At 46.9% G+C, this 17,974-nt stretch overlaps 1 pseudogene; it reads left to right on the top strand.

Annotated features, from left to right (window-relative positions):
* Nucleotides 1-3,452: 3,452 nt before the first annotated feature.
* On the top strand, nt 3,453-6,220 carry LOC129014202 (PRAME family member 1-like; annotated as a pseudogene).
* The last annotated feature ends 11,754 nt before the right edge of the window (nt 6,221-17,974 follow it).

Consider the following 17,974-nt stretch of genomic DNA (forward strand, 5'->3'; position numbering starts at 1 on the left):
CTCCCTCCTTTTTTCCTTTCTTTCTTTCTCTTTCTTTCCACCTTTCTTTCTGTTTCCTTCTTTCTCTTCTCTCTCCCCTCCCTCCCTCCCTTCCTTCTTTCCTTCCTTCCTTCCTTCCTTCCTTCCTTCTTTTTGAGGCAAAGTTTCATTCTGTTGACCAGGCTGGAGTGCAGTGGCACAATGATGGCTCCCTGGAGTCTCAATCTCCTGGCCTCAGGTGATCTTCGCATCTAAACTTCTTGGGCAGCTGGGACTACAGTTGCACACCACCTTGCCTGGCTAATTTTTTGTATATATTTTTTATAGACAGAATTTTCTGTGTTGCCCAGGCAGGTCTCAAACTTCTGCGCTCAAGTAATCTATCTGCCTTGGCCTCCCAAAGTGCTGAAATTACAGATATGAGCCACCACACATGGCCTGAGTTTTATTTGTATGCCTAATGGTATCGCTTTAATCAGAATCTCTCTGTTCAATATTAGGGACAAGGGAGGACTTTAAGAATGGCAGAACATTAATTATCAAAATATACTGGGGAATGGGACGATGGGATCGATGAGGATGAAGGGCCCTGGGAAACATCTGTGGGTGAGGGTTGCTGGGATATGTCCCACTGTGGGAAGATCCCTGAGTCTAAAAGAAAGGTTTCCAGACCATAGCGCCATGACAGAGACGTGGACCCTTGTTCACTTTCTCCCACATCCTGTAAAACCCACAACTTCCACCCTCGATGGCTTCCAGGTTGGGAAAGTCTACCTTCCCAGGTCTGGCCACACTGCCTCTCTCTGGCATCTGTCCCAGCTCAGATTCTCAGATTCCATCTTCCCAGGCTGATTTTCTGAGGCGAGCCCATCATTTTTCGGAATAAACACGCTTTGCCTTCTAGTAGAGGCCAAGACTGTATCTGTCTCCTCTTCCCTCAAAGACAATGTTGTGTTTGAAGAGTCTGCACTGTCTCTTCTGTAATTATTCCCTTTTTAATTTTTAAACTCAATCCAGACAGAGTCTTTCAATCCTTCTGTGGAGACACCCACAAAATACCCATCATGTTTTATGCTGTCTTGGTTCCTTCCCAGGGTTCTACTAGAACACCCAGTACCATCCTGCCCAGCCTCCACCTTACTTTTTCACTCTCTCCTGATTTCCCTCAGTGAAGCCTCGACCTTAGTCTTGTGATCAATAACACCCTCAGTGGTTGCCCTCTTCTACCTGAACCCACATATGACCTGCCCTGTTAGGAAGCATAAAACCAAGGTGACCACTGGATAACAGAGCTTTTTATTCTGTTTTCTTAGGGTTGACATCACCGTCTTTTTAAAGCTGTCTTATCCCTGAAAGGTTTTGATAATTTCAATGTGGCCAAATATTCTCCCGTAAAGATATCATTAGGTTTTGTTTTTTCCTTCTAATGCCAGGAACAGATTAAACCTTCCATGTCACTATGAAGGCACATGTTAGTCAAACTTCATCAGTGTTTGGGGAATAAATGAACTAATGAGTTTTGGACTTTCATCCTATTATTTATTCTTTCACTTTCATAAATGCACATCTAATTTAATCAGTTAATCAGAAGAAAGTGTGAAACTCAATCAGGTTTAACTGGGTGGAACTTCAGGATCTAATCCGGTATCACTTTCTGATTGGAAGCTTGTGATTGAGGAGGCGAGGGTGTGGTTAGAAACATCAATAAAAGCTCCTGAGTTTGCACAGGAGAGACTCAAAGCCCTGGTGCCTGGAGCTACTGCTTGGTTCTCTGAGGGGTCCCAGCACCCTGCAAACTGAGTCCAGATCTGGTAAGTCACCACCTTCTTAGGAACATGCCCATCTGATCAGCAGCCAGCCAGTCAGGGATGGTGACATGCAGCCCAAAATGGCACAGAGAATTTCCTGTCTGTTTTTTCAGATTAAACAGATGTAGGTTTTGATTTTTCCTCCAAATATAGTTTTGACTTCATCCTGCAAATTTTGATTTGTGCTTCATTTTTCTCATTTCAAAATTCTTATTAAAGCAGTTTTTAAGAAAAAAATATTAAAAATTTATGGTTGGATGGATGTTTATGTCTTGACATGTGAAGTTGTTGGTTTCTGTGCCTGTCACCTATAGTTCACACATTTGGTGGTATTGTGATTTTATTAGTCAGGCTTTCGTTTTACAGAAATCTTAGATCTCCCGTACACCATTCTCAAGAGTCCTGTTCTGAACCTGGGATTTATCTCTTCCCTTAGACTCTGTCCCTAAGAGTGTGATTGTATGTGGAAGGGATGTGTATTGGATTCTTCTCCTCAGACTTAGTGTTTCCATCCCTACTTTCCAAGTGCTCTAGACTACTGCAACACTGCTTTTATAATTTCTCTTATAATTTTTCAAAATAAAAACACACACCTTGGACTCCCAAAGTGCTGGGATTATAGAAGTGAGCCACTGTGCCTCATCTAGAGCTAGTATTTCTATCCCTACCTTCCAAATGCTCTAGAATACCATCACATTGCTTTTAGTTTCTGATTAATTCTTTTCTCTTGTTCTGAGATGGAGTCTCACTCTGTCACCGAGGCTGGAGTGCAGGGCGTTGAGTTCAGCTCACTGAAAACTCTGCCTCCGGGATTCAAGTGATTCTTCTTCCTCTGCATCCAGAGTAGCTAGGCTTATAGGACTGCACAACCGCATCTGGCTAACATTTTAATTAATTTATTATTATTATTATTATTATTTTGTGTGTGTGTGACAGAGTCTAACTCTTTTGTCCAGACTAGAGTGCAGTGGTGGGATCATGGCTCACTGCAACCTCTGCCTTTTGGAGTCAAATGATTCTTAATTTTTTTATATTTAGTAGAGACAGGGTTTCATTATGTAGGCCAGGCTGTTCTCGAACTCCTAACCTCAAATGATCTGCCTGCCTTGGCCTCCCACAGTGCTGGGATTACAGACATGAGCCACAGCACCCAGTCAGTTTCTGGTTGAAATTTTTCAAAATAAAAAATAATGGCATTGATTTTAGGGTGTCCCTTTAGTGTTCCGCCAGCATGCTCACGGCGTAAACTGAGAATGTAGGCTGTCTGGGGCCACAGGAAACTCTCATTGTCATTGCTTTAGGGCGGTAAGTGACAAGAAAATTTTCCTCAAAGAGGTAGAGCTTGGCTTTCAGGATCCTCTGTGACAGTTTCTGGTGGTTCTGGGATTCAGTGGAGCCATGGATGAAAATTAATGGGCCAGTGGTCTCTTTGAACCCTCCTTCCTTGGTGTTTGGAAGACATTCTTCCTGGTACCAGCGGAAGCAGAAATATAGATTTGTGGCCACCAAGTGCAGAGTGGAATTGGGGTAAAGTGGTAATTTTTCTACCTCTACCAGAGCAATGCTATTGGCCCTAGGAGAAGATGAGGTGGTTGTGTTTGGCCTGAAAGTGATGCTTTTCCTCCGGATTTGTCTTCTAGAGTTTTTCCTTACAGATTCATCAGGATGAGCATCCAGGACCCACCCAGACTCCTGGAGCTGGCGGGGCAGAGTCTGCTGAGAGACCAGGCCTTGACCATCTCTGCCATGGAGGAGCTGCCCAAGGAGCTCTACCTCCCACTCTTCCTGGAGGCCTTCAGCAGGAGACACTTCCAGACTCTGACGGTGATGGTGCAGGCCTGGCCCTTCACCCACCTCCCTCTGGGATCGCTGATGAAGACGCTTCATCTGGAGACCTTAAAAGCATTGCTGGAAGGGCTTCATATGCTGCTTACACAGAAGATTCGCCCCAGGTGAGGTGACCCAGGAGGGCTGGTAGATAGGACTCAGGTGTCCAGGGAAAGAACAGCAGGGTCAGTCAAAGAAAGAGCCCAAGGATGGCCCAGTGTCTTCTGGTGGTGCTGGTGAGGAAGCTCAGGGAGGCCTTGGCCATTGCCCAGATCCTCAGGGAAAGGACTGGTCACCATATAGGATCCACTGTGGGAACAGAAACTTGCCTATTCCCAGTGGAAGGTAAATGGAATACAAGTGGGGATGAGTCAGAATTGAAAGAGAAAAGGGACCAAGAAATCTCAGAGAGAACAGGGAGCACTGAGGACAGGAGCAGCTGATCTATTGGATGAGAATGAAAGCAAAGGTCAGGGATTTGTCCTTCTGAATTCTGAGCCTCTGCCTTGCTTTACCCACAGGAGATGGAAACTTCAAGTGCTGGATTTGCGGGATGTTGATGAGAATTTCTGGGCTGGATGGCCTGGAGCCTGGGCCCTGTCCTCCTCCCCAGAGACCATAAGTAAGAGGCAGACAGCTGAGGACTGTCCAAGGACAGGAGAGCACCAGCCCTTGAAGGTGTTCATAGACATCTGCCTCAAGGAAATACCCCAGGATGAATGCCTGAGATACCTCTTCCGGTGGGTTTACCAAAGGAGAGGTTTAGTACATCTGTGCTGTAGTAAGTTGGTGAATTATCTAACGTCGATTGAATATCTCAGAAGATCATTGAAAATAATCCAACTGAATAGTATTCAGGAGCTGGAAATTTGCTATGTGTCCTGGCCACATCTGATAAGAAACCTTCATTGTTACCTGAAGGAGATGAAGAATCTTCGCGAACTCATTTTTCTCCAGGTGCCATCCTTGCACGCCAATTACCGTGAGGAATGCTCAGTCACCAAAATCAGTTCTATGTTCCTCAGGCTGAAACACCTCCAGTTGCTTAAAATGAATATGGTCACCTTCCGTAGAGGGCACCTGGGACAGCTGATCAGGTGAGAAAGGATCGTGCACTCTCTCTGCAGACCACAGCACAGCCTTTATTTTTGTTACAGCAAACACTAGAAGACGTGTACTATGTGCCAGCCAGTGGCGACGGCACAGTGCAAGGGACACCAGAATGTCAACACATTGTCCCGCTCAGTGTTCCATATCCTGGAGTGGATATCACAGGATCACTTCAATAAAGGCAGAGAGGTCACCTAGGGCAGAGTCTATAGAGGGACATCTTGTACAAGGTACTTAGTGGGCGTTTTGGCTCTACTGAGGGTGCACGTGTGAATTTCCTGTTACAAAGTGTGTTTCAAGTTGATACGATGTAAAAGAGGTAACAGAGGAGGGTATGAAAGGAGGGACAGTGCATCAAACTTGTGCATTTCACAGTAGAAGCTCTGTCCTCACCAGCTTGGTGATCACAAATGATCCTATCTCTGATTCCCTGTCTGTAGAAGGTTGTTTTGAACTCCAGGAAAGTCAATTGACATAGAACATGCGTGCTTCTGGGATGGAGGGTGAAGGAGTAGGAGTGAGAGTGGTAAAAAGTGATAGGTGGTTTGCAGATGCAGGCATGCCAGGGAGCCCCTGCCGGCAGGTAGCCCTAGCTGATGTCCGTAGGCCTTGCTGAGTTGAGTTCTTTGTGCACATCTCCCCCCGGGTACCTGTGGCCGAGAGATGAAGTTTTCTGCTAAAAGATGAAGATAAAAGGCTTTAGAGATTTTGTGGCCTTGACCCAATCACACAAGTAATGGTGAAAAGGCTGAGGCTAAAATGGGACAGCCCCTGAATGATCAGAGTCCTCATCATGCAGCAACCTGCATGCCGACCATCATCAGATGGTGGGAACAAAGTTGTGTTTGTTTGAAGCAGGCATTTTCCTTGAGTTTATTCCCCACTACCTTCATCTAACTTGTACCATTGCCCAGAACTAACTTCTCGATCTCCACAGGTGCCTCTAGAACCCCTTGGAGAACTTGGAATTAACTTGTGGCTACCTATTGGAAGAGGACTTGAGGTGTCTCTACCAGTACCCAAGACTCGCTTACCCAAAGCATCTGAATCTCAGCTACATGCTGCAGTTCTATATCAGCCTTGAACCCCTCGGAGCTCTGCTGGAGAAAGTTTCTGCCACTCTTGACACCCTCATCTTGGAGGGCTGTCAGATCCACTACTCCCAACTCAGTGCCATCCTGCCTGGCCTGAGCCGCTGCTCCCAGCTCACCACCTTCTACTTTGGCAGAAATTGCATGTCTATGGACGCCCTGAAGGACCTGCTGTGCCACACCAGTGGGCTGAGCAAGTTAAGCCTGGAGACGGATCCTGCCCCTGAGGAGAGTTTGAATTCCTTGGTTCATGTCGATTGGGAGATCTTCACCCCACTTCGGGCTGAGCTGATGTGCACACTGAGGGAAGTCAGGCAGCCCAAGAGGATCTAAATTGGCCCCAACCCCTGCCCTTCCTGTGGCTCATCACCATCTGAGGAACTGGAGCTCCATCTTTGCTGCTAGGGAAGGCGTGCCTAGCGGGGTAGAGAAATCCAAAGTACTATTCCAGGCTCTTGGACACTAAAATCTTGTATGTAGGTGCAAGTTATTTTTCTCTTTTCTTATTTCCTTTTTTAATAATTCCAAAATTTTTATTACAAAAAAATTGAGACAGTGTTTCACTATGTTGCCCCAGCTGGTCTCAAACTGCTGGGCACATGGGATTCTCCTGCCTGGGCCTCCTAAAGTGCTGGGATTACAGGCACGAGCGACTGTGCCCAGGCCACATGTACAACTCAAAGCAAGCACAGAGCTCTGTTTCAGACAGGTGCTTAGTGCGAGGGAGAAAATCCTAGCAGCAGGGGGCAAGACTTGAGGAAAATATTGAGGTGGAGTCAATGAGACCTACAGAGTCAGAAAGAGAAGCTAAATTTCTTCAGTGATGAGAATGTTATCCCTGCAAGGATGGTCACCAAGAAATATCAGAAATAGAGAACCTCAATGAAAACCTTCTGATGTCCTCTGTAATTGATGTACTTGTTTTAGGGATTTATACATCAGAAATCTCTAGTTATTCAGTTACTGATGGAAAAATAACGAGGCACTAATTTGTCTGTGATTGAGATTCACCTGTGGAATATCATAGCAACCGAATAAAATTAGACCATTTTGAGTAATTCCCACCCACTCTTGTTCTTTTAGTTCGTTATTTATTTTTTATTTTTGGAGACAAAAATATTGCTTTGTCATTCAGGCTGGAGTGTAGTAGTGCAATCTGGGATCACTGGAATCCTTTCCTGTGGGGCTCAAGTGATTCTCTTGCCTCAACCACTCAAGTAGCTGGGGGTACAGGCACATGCCACCAAGCCTGCTGATTTTTGTATTTTTAGTAGAGAGAGGGTTTTACTCTGTTCACTAGGCTGGTCTTGAGTTCCTGGCTTTGAGTGATCCACCAACCTTGGCCTCCCAAAGTGCTGGGATTACAGGTGTGCGAATGGTCTGCACTCATCCTTTACTTCTCTTTACTCATCTGTTTTTTCATACTTTTTCAACTGTGGGGAGCAGCACGGTCGGGCACAAAGGCACAGGCAGAAAGGGGCCATGAGGAGAAGATGGGCTTGGGGTGGTGCCATGCTTGCACATGAATTGTGGTTGTCAGGTTCAGAAGGCAGAGCTGGGGCCATGCTCCAGGGGCCCGAGTTGGGAAGCAGAAATGGCACCAAGTTCAATGACCTGGCCAGCTATGCGTCCACTGTGCACCCACCCTGCTGATAGTGTCAAGTTCCTAAGTCTAAAAAGGAGTTCTGTGTGAATCTTCCTGAGGCTGCATTTCCAAGATCTGCCCCCAAGAGTGGTGACCACAGAGCCTGATGCTTCCGATTGCTGGGCTTGGGGACCATGATCCACTCCTAAAGGCACCACCCTTTGGCAGAGTTGTGAGCTAGGCCTGTGCCCCATGTCCCTGAGGCAGCCAACTTTGCCACCCATACCGTCTCATAGCTAAACGGGACTTGCTCCTAGGTCCGCAGTCTTCACCACAGCCTCGACCTCACTCCCCACTTTGTGCTGTTAGCCTGCAATCTCCTGGATCAGAGCGCAGTTGGGGCTCATTAAACCAGACCCAGGAGCTTCAGATTTGTTTCTGTGGGGTTGACCAGAGCTGCTGTGAACCTGCATCTCACCTGTCACCTCTGCGGGGAAACACAGAGAGAGGGCAAAGCCGAGGCTGCGCACACTTTGGAGCTGATGGGAGCCTGGGACAAGAGGGAGTCCTGGTCCTCCCAAGTTGGCAGGGCAGTAGCTCCAAAGGCACAACTGAAGCTGCCCAGGTTGCAGTTACCAAACAAGGTCCCCCAGTGCTCTCGAGGGCCCAGGAGTTCACCCCATCCCCGTGTTCTATTGCTCAATAAAGGTCCTCTTTATCTTGCTCATTCTCCACTTGTCTGCATATTTCGTTCTTCCTGGTTGCAGGACAAGACCCGCCTAATGGTGGGGCTAAAAGCAGTAACACAAACAAAGCTGAAACACGCCCCTTGCTCACCAAGTTGTAGGTGAAGAGAAAAAGAGAAGAGCTACTACACTTTTCAGGAGCCCAGGCGTGGGAGCTTCCTGAGCTAGGGCTGTGATTCCCTTTTGGTGGTTCTGCAGTTCCCAGCACTTCCAAGAAGGCCCATAATGGCAGATAATGCTAGAAAGGGGAGGTAGAGGCACCTGTGGAAGGAAAAAAAATGGTGGGACTGAGATCAAGGGCCTGGGTCCACCCATCGATGAAAGTACCTTCCTAGCAGACCCTGCACTGGGCCCAGGGGATCCTGGCATCCCTGGTTCACACCCACGATGTGTATTCCACCTATGGGGGGCACCCCAAAGCTTCAAGCAAGCCCAGAAAGGGAGACAAGACTTGAAAGGGGAGGTAGAGGCACCTGTGGAGGAAAAAAATGGGCACAGTAGAGGAGGGTTGCCTGGGTCCCCCCACAGAAGAATGTGCCTTCCCAGCAGCCGCTACAGAGTCCCCGGGATTTCTGGCATCCGTGAATCACACCCACATTGCCTGTCATGGTGGTGGGGGCACCCGGAAGGGGCAAGAAAGCCCAGAAGGGAAGATAAGGTTTCAAAGGGGAGGTAGAGGCATCTGTGGAAGGAAAAAAATGGCGCAGTCGAGAAGGGGGGCCTGGGTCAACCCACGGATGAAAGTGCCTTCCTAGCAGATCCTACACAGGGCCCAGGGGATCCTGGCATCCCTGGTTCACACCCACAGTGCGTTTTGCACCTTCGGGAGGCACCCCAAAGCATCAAGAAGGCCCAGAATGGAAGACAAGGCTTGAAGCTTAAGGTAGAAGCACCTGTGGAAGGAATAAAAAATGGCACTGCAGAGGAGGTGGGCATGGGTCTCCCCATGGATGAAAGTGACTTCCCGGCACCTCCTGAGCTTGGCCCTGGGGATACTGGTGTCCCTGGTTCACCCCGACGATGCCTGTCGCTAACACTGGGGGGAACCCCAAAGCAGCAACAGGCACCAGTGGAAGGAAAAAAATATGTGCGGCAGAGGAGGGGGCCTGTGTCCCCACATGAACTAAAGTGCCTTCCCAGCAGCACTTGCACAGGGCTCCGGGGTTAGTTCCATCTCTGATTCACACCCAAGTTGCATGTCACACCCATGGGGGGCACCCCAAGTGGTAAGAAGGCCCAGGATGGAAGATAAGGCTTGAAAGGGGAGGTAGAGACACCTGTGGAAGGAAAAAACTGGTGAGGCAGAGGAGGGGTGCCTGGGCCCCCCCACAGATGAAAGTGCCCTCCCAGCAGATGCTGCACAGGGCCCTGGTGATCCTGGCGTCCCTGGTGCTCACCCACGGTGCATGTCACACTCGCAGTTTTACCACAATGTGGCAAGAAGGCCTAGAAGGGATGATAAGGCTTGAAACGGGAGGTATAGGCACCTGTGGAAGGAAAAAAAGGGTAACAGCAGAGGTTAAGGCCAGGGTACCTCCTTGGACAAAAGTGCCTTCCCAGCAGCCCCTGGGTGGGCCCCCGTGGATCCTGACATCCCTGGTTCAACCCCTTGGTAACCTCATGTTGTGTATATATATATATATATGTGTGTGTGTGTGTGTGTGTGTGTGGTGTGAGCACCTAGAAAGTGACAACTCTCCAGGACAGAGCTGGCCTCACATAGGTTAACACGGTTTTTCACTTGGCAGGGAAAAGTAAAATACCTCGTGTCCCTGGCTGGGCAACCCCCTCAGGAGTCGAGCCAGAAGACATGGGATCTGTGGACAGGAGGCTACTGGATGAAACCTCTCATTTGAGGATTATGTTAAAAGTTGCACTTGAGACCTTGAGTGCCCAATGTCCTTCCCACTCACCAAAGAACCCCAGCTGAGCCAGCCCTGACTCCCAGACACAAGAGTCCAGGGAGGAGCTGGGAGAGAGGGAAACCCACTGTGACCTCAGGGCATGGAAGGAGCCCTGACCTTTTTCTCCATGATGCCTACCCCTCTCCCAAGTGCCTCTGGCCCTGAAGCTTCCAGGGACCCCTGCATTCCATCCATGCCCTCCTCTGCTCCCTCCAACGCAGCCTCTTCTAAAGTCCCATGCATTTGTCTCCATAAGAGTGCCGTAGTCTCAGGTGCTCATAGTGCCTCAGAAGCTCAGGGTCCCTGTGCCCGCCTGGAGGCAGCCGCACTCTGTGTGGCCCCACGTAGGTTCTTGGATTTCTTTCTACACAAGGTCACCTGTAGGAGTACAGTAGACACATCACCTGTAGAAGAGCCAATGGGGATGGGTGAGGACCAGGAACCCTCTCAGGCACACACATGGAAAGAGAGACAAGTGTTCCTGGAAGCACAGGCCTGGGGGTGGGTGCTAGCCCCCTCTGTCTCCTCTAATCAAAGAGGTCAGTGAGTTTGGCCACAGAATACACACCCACTTCCCATGGGTTCATATCCAAAGAACAAACGCCTTCAGACTCCCTGGTCCATGCACTCGAGATCCCCAGGGTGTCTTGAGTTTTTATCCCAGAAGGAGAGAGAAACAAAGTTTCATCAGCTAAACAATACCACTACTAATACTAATGCAGGTATTGACACTAATACTAGTACTACTACTAATACAAGAACTAACACTACCAAAGGTACTGTACTAATATGAATATCAACAGGGATTTTTTTTCTAACTGCTCCAGGAAATGTGTGGAGTCATCCCCTATTTTCTTTTTATTGGAGCCACTGTGTCAGTGGCGACAGTGGTTAGGAGGTTCCTTTGGGTAAAAACGAGGTAAATTTAGCCTCTGCTTGCTCCACTGTCTGCCTCTCCAGGGCCTCTGTGTCCTGCTGCAGAGTCCAGCCTGTTCTTCACAGGCTCACATTCCTTATTGCACAGAGACACACCAAGAAAAAAGGTCCTGAGAGAAAGGAAAGAACGGCACCTGCAAGAGACCTCACACTCACGGACCTCAGAGATATTCATGGCCTGAGGAACACAGAGGAGAATGTGTGGGGAGCAGATCCCCACTTAGAAAGAAGCAGGACGGCTGGGCGCAGTGGCTCACACCTGTAATCCCAGGACTTTGGGAGGCTGAGGCATGTGGATCATGAGGTTAGGAATCTGAGACCAGCCTGGCCAATATGGTGAAACCCCGTCTCTAGTAAATATACAAAAATTAGCTGGGTGTGCTGTCATGCCTGTAGTCCCAGCTACTTGGGAGGCTGAGGCAGGAGAATTGCTTGAACTGAGGAGGCAGAGGTTTCAGTGAACAATAGGAAAACAGTATTACAAGGAAAACTACTAGTCCTAAGATTTCTAACTACGTTTATTTGCTTGATGAGTCCTCAAGCTTCGCAGTGTGTAGACTAGTCCGCTTCCAGTGTGTGACTAGAGCAGGGCTTGTTGTCTCCTCAACCTTCAGTGTGTAGACTGGTCAGCCTCCGGAGTGACCAGAGCAGGGCAGTCATCTTTAGCAGCAGCTTGGTCTCATCTCAGGATCAGCTGTGTCTCATGTCAGGATCAGTTGGATGATCTGGGTCCTGCTGGCTGGTCCACTTGTCCTGAGCTTCGGTTTCAGCCAACTGTGGTGGTTCCAAGGCACAACACCTGCAACTTTAACAGCAGAGGGAGTGCACGAGATTACAGTATAGGGCTGGGTGTGTTGGCTCACGCCTGTAATCCCAGCACTTTGGGAGGCCAGGCAGGTGGATCACAAGGTCAGGAGATGGAGACCATTCTGGCTAACACGGTGCAACCCCATCTCTATTAAAAAAAATACAAAAATTAGCCAGGCATGGTGGTAGGTGCCTGTAGTCCCAGCTACCTGGGAGGCTGAGGCAGGAGAGTGGTGCGACCCCAGGAGGCGGAGCTTGCAGTGAGCTGAGATCACACCACTGCACTCCAGCCTAGGGGCAGAGCGAGACTGCATCAACAAAAAAAAAAAAAAAAAAAAAAAGCTTACAGTACAGTGCCCATCCCATATGGGTCCTAGAGAATTGAATTCAACTTTTTAACCCAGAGTCACTAGGTTTAAAGGGGTGTATCTTGTCTGTCAGGCTTATAGGCATTCTTTCCTGTACCCAACAATGGACACTTTGCAAGTCTGTCCCTAATGCCTGCATTTGCTTTCTTAAGGTTAATTCTCTCAGTTCACGGAGATCACCTTTAATTTGACTTATGATTGGGGGAGGCTGACTGAACAAAATCTCATAGGGCAAATACCCAATTTGTTTGGTGACGGTGCACCTGACTCAGAGGAGGACCATAGGCAAGACCTGATCCCATCTCAGATAGGTTTCCTGGAAATATATCTTCAGTAGCTGCTTGAATGTCTGGTTCATGCATTCCACTTTTTCTGAATTTTGCAGCTGATAGGCTGTGTGTAACTTCCATTTTATTTTTAACAGTCTTGATAAATCTTGCACTATTTCAGCTACAAATGCCGACCAATGAACGGACCCTAAAGTTAGAGGCAGTCCAAGCATGGGGATAATGTCTCTTAGCAGTACTTTAGTCACTTCTCATGCTTTTTCTGTTCTGATGGGGAAAGCTTCAACCCATCCTGAAAAAGTGTAAATAAGCACTAGCACATACTGATAGCCTCCAGCCTGGGGTAGTTTGTTAAAGTCTATAAGAAAGTTTTCACAAGGCATTGTTCCTACTTCCTGAATTCTTGGGGGTTGAGTGGGCTCCTGTCGAGGGTTGTTCTGAGCACAGGTTAAGCATTGTTTACAAACAGCTCAAATGATGGCAGAGAGCCACGGCACATAGAAATGGCATTTCATTAATGTTTCCAGTGCCGTTTTTTCCCATATGAGTTCGTAGACAAATTTGCTTCAGAAACGTAGGAGCTAACATTTCTGGAATGGCTAATCTCCCATTGAAGAATTTCCACCACCCTCCTTTAATATATTTTCCAGCTTCTTGAGCAAACTAGGCTCTTTCATTTGGAGTATAACTTGGGTCTTCTTAGAGAGAAGGTTCTGTGAAAAGAGGCATAGCTAAGGCTTCCTCTTTAAAATGTGGTGTAGTCATTGCTCCCCTCTTTGCCTCTATGTCTGCCTTTCTGTTGCCTTTAGCTTTTGGTGTCCAAGCCTTTTGGTGCCATCCGCAGTGCATCAGAGCTACTTTTCCTAGAGCCCATACAGCCTGTAAGAGCTGTAGAATCTCTTCTTTGTACTTGAGTTCTTTGCCTTTGCCTCCAGCTGTTAAAAGTCCTCTCTCTTTGTCTATAATTTCACGTACATGCAATGTAGTAAAAGCATACTTAGAATCAGTGTAAATATTGACCTTCTTCTCTTTTGCTAGAAACAGTGCTTCTGTCAGGGCTATTCATTCTGCCTTTTGAGCTGATGTTCCAGTAGGCAGAGGCAGAGCATCTACTACTAAGTCCAGTGTTATTACTGCATACCTGGCATCTTGAACCCCTTCTAGCACAAAACTAGTTCCATCTGTGAAATATTCAACATCTGGGTCTCTGAGGTCTGTCTGCAAGATCTTTCCAACTGGAGAATACCTCATCTACTGTTGCAACACAGTCATGGAGAGGAGCCCCCGGTTAGACTGGGAGCAGAGTAGCCAGGTGTAAGGTGTTCACTGTTTCTAAAATAATGTAAGGGTTCTCACATGGAAGACCTGAGTTATTTTTGGTTTGATATCCTATGATGCCCTCTTTGATCCATCAAAGTTATAACTGAGTGTGGCACCCGGACAGTTAGCTGCTGTCCCAGAGTTAATTTGCTGGCTTCTTGAGTTAACAAGATCATGGCAACTAATGCCTTAAGACAAGAAGGCTATCCTAGCACCACGGAGTCCAGTTGTTAGGATAAATATGCCACTGAGCAAAGCCATGATACTATAATTGGAGTCAGAACCCCTATAGCCATTTTTTTTTCATTCACGAATATATAGAGAGAAAGGCTTAATTATATCTGGCAGTCCTAAGGCTGGGCCTGACTTAAAGCTTCCTTGAGCTGTTTGAAGGCTATTTCCTGATTCGTTTCCCAAAGGAGCGGCTCTTTTTCTCTGATTTTGTGGCTTCATATAATGTCTTAGCCATCATTGAAAAATTTGGAATCCAGATGTGGCAGAATCCTGCTGCCCTAAATGAAGGGGGCCAGCCCCTCCACACTTGTGGGTATAACTCATCAGGTGGGATGAAAGACTGAGAAAAGAAATAAGACACAGAGACAAAATGTAGAGAGAGAACAGCGGGCTTCCAGAAGACAGAGATTTGCCTGTGTTACTCTCTGACACACCTCAGTGTTAAACAGTGGGAGAAAAAGCTGCCTGCAGTCTGGCCAGGTTGGACTGTGTATCAGAAAGATGGACTGCATCAGATCTATAAGAGCTTGGGGCTTTGCCATATAGGAGGGAGTGTGGTGTTTCCAGTTCAAGAGATCAGTGGTGGAAAAGGGATGATAGATGAAAATCCATTCCCCCACCTGACTTGGCCTTGGTCATCATAATAAATGAGTCCTCCCATCTCCCTGAGATGCATTTGCATAACTCAAGCACGGCCAGATCTGAGACGGCCTGTTAACCATCTTGACTTCCTTCCCTGGCCTCTCAAGCCTCTGATCCTTCCTTTGGGGTGAGACTTGGGGTGTGCTAGCTCTTGAATCTGGTTCCTGGGGGGCCGTTGGCCTCTGTAAAGGAGGGTAGGCTGGGACATATGGAGTAGGAATCTCTATTCCCTCTGGTGGCTCCTGCAAAACTGACTTTTTTGCTCCCTCTGGGACTTTGCCTTTAACTCTGTGTCTGCCAGTGAAGCTGTTCTTACTTTCATTTTTGGCTCGGCTCAGGCCACAAGTGTTTTGCACTAACTGGCTAAAGAGAGCTGGACCATGCTGGTCTTGTCTGTGCTATATTTAACCATGAGTCAATATAAGGAAATTGATCTGGGTGCCCAGGCTCTCCTCCAACCCCTGTCATCACCTTAAATGCACGGTCAATTATTTCCCTATCTATAGTTCCTTTGGTTGGCCATCCAACACCAAAAGAAGGCATTTGAATTCACAGAGAGTTCTCAACCTCTAGGAGTTCAGCTTAACTCCATAATCTCCCGCAAAACCTTTATTAAACTTCTGTAACATGCACCCCAATGGAGTGTGTTTTGATGACTTTCCTCCTATTTCCTCCCCTTACGATGCAGCACACCCACTCTTCCTTTTGCCTCAGGTCAACCAGATCATCTCCTATTATCGGAGTATTCAGACACCACTTAGCTTTAGAGAGGTTTTTATTCCCACCATAACTCTGAGCTATGGGGCAGCTCCTATTAGCTCTATGTGGTTTGCCACTTGTGTAGGTTGGCCCCACACTTCGCTCAGAGCACACAGACCATGCTAAGAGATCTGTGACTCTCTATGCCACTCCCACATTAGTTCCTCCCTGAACTGTATCTTTCACACACTTTCACACACCTCCCCACTCCCAGTTCATGTGTTCCTAATTGGGGTTGCGAACCACTCTCACCACCTCCAGTTTTCTTTTCCTAACTGACTTGGGGAGCCACTCTTGTGTTGTGTGCCGGGTAGGGTGTGAGTTTCATCTGAATTGGTGAGCCTCTCTCTCACCACCTCCAGCCTCTCTGGGTCGGATTACTAGTTACACCCTTGGAGGTGAACATGCACCCCTTCTGTCCTTATGGGATGGATCCTGTCTTTGGTCCCAAAACTTTACTGCAGTCCTGAAGGAATCACACTGCTCCTGGAATCATCCTGTAGCCCCTCAGGTTCTGTTGTGCTGCTGGGTGGGGGCACCGGGTCACAGGAGAGCCGATGTCCCCTCTGGGCTGAAGTTCTCCTGGCAGCGCCTCGGGTCACAGGTCTCCCTTGACCCCAGGCTCCAGCCCCACAGGAAAAGGAGAAAGTAAGCCTGTCCTCTCCACTCCTCCAGTCTGGCTCACCAAAATGATGTGAGAAACTGAGGACCAGAGCGACTGATATGGGAAAACAGGAGGATTTTCTTTTTAAGGTACACACTGGCTCAGTGGATTTATATCCAAAAAGCTGAGCATTGAACAAAGACTGAGCAGGATTTTTACAAGCAGGCTTACAGAAGCAAAACAGTGGAAGTTCATCATGCAATGACAGGTAATGTAATCTATAGCATAACTTGTGGCCTTGCATATCTGGTGGCCTTGTAGCTGCATCAAAATAAAAAGGAAGAATTGGCTAAATGCAGACATTTGCCCTTTTTCTTTCTTTTTTTTTTTTTAATGACCCTTGCTCTGGAGCAGTGGGTGTCTGTAGTCTATTCCTTTCATTTCGACTTCTCCAACAGCATTATCTTGTAACTGTCCTTGGAAAGAGCTTGCTAGGCAGAGGAAAATTTGTTTTTTGTTTGTTCGTTTATTTTTACCTTTGCCTTGCCATGTTCTGGGCCTTGGCTTTTACTTCTCAGGCTAAGTCGCTATGACCTTCATATAGCCTTGTCTGTAACTTTTCTTGGAATAAATGAATGTAGTATTTGTTGTTATTATTGTTTTTAAATTTCTGCCTCAAGACCAGACTAGGTAGTAAAGCAAGACCCCATCACTATTAAAAAAATCAATAGAAAATAGCATATATGATGGGGCATGGTGGTTCATGCCTATAATCCCAGCACTTTGGGAGGACAAGGCAGGTAGATCATCTGAGGTTAGGAGTTCATGACCAGCGAGGCCAGTATGGTGAAAACCCACCTCTACTAAAAATACAAAAATTAGCTGGGTGTGTTGGCTCGAACCTGTAATCTCAGCTATGCAGGAGGCTGAGGCAGGAGAATCACTTGAATTTGGGAGTTGGAGGTTGCAGTGAGGTGAGATCATGCCGTTGCACCCCAGCCTGAGTGACAGCGTGAGACTTCATTTCAAAATTTAAAAAAAAAGAAAAGAAAATAGCATATGGTCTATCTCTAAGGTTTCTTAAAAACAAAGCAAATCCTGTCTTTTAAAATCACAATATCATTGCTCTGCATGGTGGTTCACTTGAGTCCTGGAATTCTGAGACTAGCCTGGGAAATGTGGCAAAATCTTTTCTCTGCATAAAATACAAAAAAGTTAGCCAGTATGCTCCCACGTGCTGGAAGTTCCAGCTACTCAGAAGGCTGAAAGCGGATGATTGCTTGAACCTGGGAGGCAGAGGTTGCAGTGAGTCAAGATTGCAACACTGCACAACACCCTGGGTGACACCCAATCTAAAAAAATAAAAAAGTCTTTCAATCCTTTTCTCCAGATGCCCACAAAATAACTACCATATATTATGTTTTCTTGGTTCCCTCCTAGGGTCCCATTAGAACACTTAGTCCCATCCAGCCCAGCCCCCACCTAACTTTGTAATTTAGGCCTGATTTCTTTCAGTGAAACCTTGACCTTAACCTTGAGAAAAATTACACCCTCAGTAGTTCCTGTCTTCCACCTGAATGGGCATATGATCTACCATGTTAGGTAGCACAAAACCCAGGTGTCCAGTGGATATGCAGAGATTTTTCTTGTGTTTTTTAGGGATGACATCCCTGTCTTCTTAAAGCTGTTTTAATGCTGAAACGTTTTGATACTTTTGATGTGGCCTAAGAGTCTCCATTAAAGTTTATATATATATATATATATATATATATATATATACATATATATATATATATACATATATATATATATAATGTGTGTGTGTATATATATATGTGTGTATATATATATGTATATATATATATATATATATATATATATGTTCTAATGTCAGAAACAGATTAAATCCTTCCCTGTATCACTATGAAGGTCACAAATTAGTCAGACTTTACCAGTGTTTGTGGAAT

The sequence above is a fragment of the Pongo pygmaeus genome, chromosome 1, assembly GCF_028885625.2.
Source record: "Pongo pygmaeus isolate AG05252 chromosome 1, NHGRI_mPonPyg2-v2.0_pri, whole genome shotgun sequence".
Lineage (NCBI taxonomy): Eukaryota > Metazoa > Chordata > Mammalia > Primates > Hominidae > Pongo > Pongo pygmaeus.